The 3,383-nt window shown below is 38.5% G+C and overlaps 1 long non-coding RNA gene across 1 annotated transcript; it reads left to right on the top strand.

Moving 5' to 3' along the window:
* Positions 1 to 13: 13 nt before the first annotated feature.
* On the top strand, positions 14 to 3,291 carry LOC109370345. The gene is made up of 3 exons (XR_002120402.2): positions 14 to 614; positions 2,013 to 2,132; positions 2,254 to 3,291. It is a non-coding gene; the product is annotated as an uncharacterized LOC109370345 (long non-coding RNA).
* The last annotated feature ends 92 nt before the right edge of the window (positions 3,292 to 3,383 follow it).

Raw genomic sequence — 3,383 nt, 5'->3', positions numbered from 1 at the left:
TTTCCCTCTTAGCTACACTTGACTACTGGAGTTTGATATTTCATATTGTTTTAGTAATGCCTCTTTTACGGATTCTGCCTTTTAGTTTCCATGATTAACTCTTCTCATGAGTTAGATCCAAGCTTTACTCACTGAGAGAAGAGTAAAAGGTCTTTTGCATTAAAAATAAGTACTAAATATTCCTCCTGTCTTCTACTCTGCCATACTTTATTATTAGGACCATCTCAGGAATAATCTTCTGCAACCTTTTGAATTACCATCTTGTCCACCTGTGAATGTGATCACTTTTCCCTTCATGTTTGCAGGATGTGGCTGGGAAACAGGCAAAGGAGGAGAGACTTTGTTAAAGCAGTAACTGTTTATGTCCTTTATCAGTTGCACAGGTTATCTGGTTTATAAACATTTCTAAAGAAATCTGTGTGTTTTATAAGGGACTTCGGAGGAATGTCAGAGAGAGTTCCTCAGTGGGAGGTTGTTTGCATACTAATGCATTGCTCTCTTTGTTTGTGGTTTGCTCATTTAACTTCTTGTTTTATCATCAGGAGGAAGAGTTACATGGGAGGTGGAATTCTGACATCATGATCAGAAGTTGGCAGCTAATCCAAGCCTTTGTGGTATGGTTTATCCCAAGAAACCCACAGTCATAACGTTTGTTGCTAGCATAGTACTATATAGAAACTATATTAGTTATGACAGATATAGCAAGTTTTCAGAGGAAGTGACATTTACATAAGATTTCTGCCATTTTTCAGAAATGCTACAGTTCATAAATATTAATTTAAACAGAGAAAAAGAAAGAAATTCCACACAAGTTTTTAAGAGATTAGGATAGGCAGCAGCAAGTGCCCTAATTCTCAAATTTTACATGCTACAGCCCCATTTTATGATGACAGCAGAACAGTTGCAGCTTCTGCAGAGGTCGTGTATCTGCCCTCTGCCCCCAAACACAGTGATGTCTCTGTCAGCTCTTGCAGTTAATACTTGAGTCTGTAAATCTATAGATTAATTCTGTGCAGGTTCCATCAGTAATCTGGTGTGTGATTTTGAACAATTTATTATACCATTATATATATATAAGCTTTTTGTGCTTTCATCCATTGTCTATTTTGTCTATTCAGGTATGAATGGAGATATTCATGATATGCTAAATGTTGTCAGACTTGATCCAGAGGGGAGCAGTCGTTGTTGACTTGGATCACACACTTGTATCCCTGTGTTATGCTACTTAGACTCATTGTTCTCACTCCAGTTCAGAGCTCACTTACTTCAACAACTTGTCCTGGCTCACAGGAGAGAGGAGAGACATTTCTACATGTATCAAATTATTTGGCATTTTGTTCAGTATTGAAGCTCTATGTGTGTCCAGATATTTCTGAGTGATGAGAGCACCCACTGAAGCACATTGCTAGCATGGGTGTGAGAAAAAGAAATGATTGCATTCTGATGCAAAGGTCGTACTTCACATCAGGAGATGTACTTGTGCTTATCTTCCAAAGCTTCAATACAAGGCCAGGCTCAGCCTTTTTCAAATCTGGAAAATCGGCTGACCTTCCAGAGACCATTTATAGGCATTCGGTTCCTGATGTGATTCATTTAGTACAGCAGTAATCTGCTGAGTACAACACTTCTGAGATTCTCTTTGGACTTCAGATATGAGGATGTGGAGATATTAAGAACCTTGACAAAGCTGCCATCTCTTTTTAGTACTCTTGTAGAGAATGTTTGTGGTCTTCAGAAAGAAAACATAATTAAGTCAATGGTTCCACTGTATGTGAAGATGGGAATTATGTGATTATTATTTTTTTATTCATATACTGAATCTCTATTACTGTTTTAAAGTTAGAGTCTTGTTGATATGGGCTGCACCAAGATCTATGGACAAGAGGCTGTAGTATTTCTTACCTTCTTCAAATTTTTTTTCACCAGAAATTTGGATGAGAATATGAGCTGTGTTACAATAGATAAGTTCCTGTCTAATATTTTATTTGCTTTACCTCTGTAAATTGAGGCAGAAATGAAATTCCTGAAAGCCAAACTTATTGGTTGTGAGGTCCCATAGGAATCTACGTCAGTATTTGTAAAGAAGAGTCATCTACAGCCTATCTTAGGCAAACTGTTTCCTGATAATTAAGGTCAGTAAATAAGTCTTTTTTTTTTCCCCTCTGAAATTCACAGCAGGGTAGTTGCAGCTAATGGGAGTTTTGGATGCTCAGCAACTTCCAGGGTTAATTTTTTTCTCTGTTGGTTTTACAGCTAACATTTCACAGACCTGTAGGACAAACTGAAGAATGTGTTTTGGGAGAGATGCCTAAGCTATCAGAGGACAGAATTGTTTTGTAAGTTCCCAAACAATAGCGATATTTAAAATATATTCTTAAAGGACATTATACTTGCAGCTTGTTAGACTTTGATGCTCTTTATTACCCACAATTACATAAGGATAATTTGCCTGAGAAAAATTCATTGCCAACAGCATGCTAGACCTCCATTTCAACTTCTGAGGAAATAACTATTGCAAGCAGTCCAACCTACTGTGTTTTCTATGTAATGCACTGCTTGTTCTGCTCAGTGTGACTTCAGGTAAAACTGTATTTCCAAAAGGCACCCCAGTCAGCTGTGAATGCATACAGGTTCCCCAGTATCAATCAGAGAATAGGATTTCAAATATCCTGAGCCCAGAAACGTGCCTGGCACTTGTGCTGGCTCTGCATCTAAATACCCCGGATTTTTCCAATCTCTTCTGGCTCAACTGAAGGATCACAGGTGCTGTTTGGGGAAAATACTCTATTATGGGCTGTGAAGATCTGTCTATAATCAGTGTGTCCCATATCTTGTAACCAGTTATTTTGCTTAGCTTTATTTTGAAGACAGAGGAACAAATAAATGAGAGAGCAGACCCAAGCACTGATGAACTTTGAACTTATTTGAATGTGAAGCTGATTAGCCACAATTGAGAGAGCACAAAACCCCAATCTGAACACTCTGAAGTTCAACACATGAAGCTCCTGGATCTAAATCCTGTGTTTCACATGTATCTTCACCTGTATCCATCTTTACCTACGAGAGAGAAAAGCAGCTTCAAATCACTTCCTTCCCAGAAGTATGGGACTGCTTCTCCACTGTGTAATCCCTGAGCTGAGAGATGACGCAGTGTCCCAGCTTCTGGACCCTGGGTTTTCCCCAAGTGTCAGGTCACTCTTCCTCACGGGTGATTGTTTACTATCATCATCTAAAAGAACTGCATCTTCCATGACTAGATTTACAGGTACAACCACTTAAAAAAAAAAAAAAAAAAAAGTATTCACAGTGAGGTAAATATGCAGGTTTATTGCAGCCAAGCCACTCCTTTCAGTGCTCATTCCTTCTTAGACATCTGCTCGCCG

Source organism: Meleagris gallopavo, chromosome 17 (assembly GCF_000146605.3).
Source record: "Meleagris gallopavo isolate NT-WF06-2002-E0010 breed Aviagen turkey brand Nicholas breeding stock chromosome 17, Turkey_5.1, whole genome shotgun sequence".
Lineage (NCBI taxonomy): Eukaryota > Metazoa > Chordata > Aves > Galliformes > Phasianidae > Meleagris > Meleagris gallopavo.
Note: the sequence above shows the minus strand (reverse complement) of the source record. Positions and strands in the feature narration are given on the sequence as shown.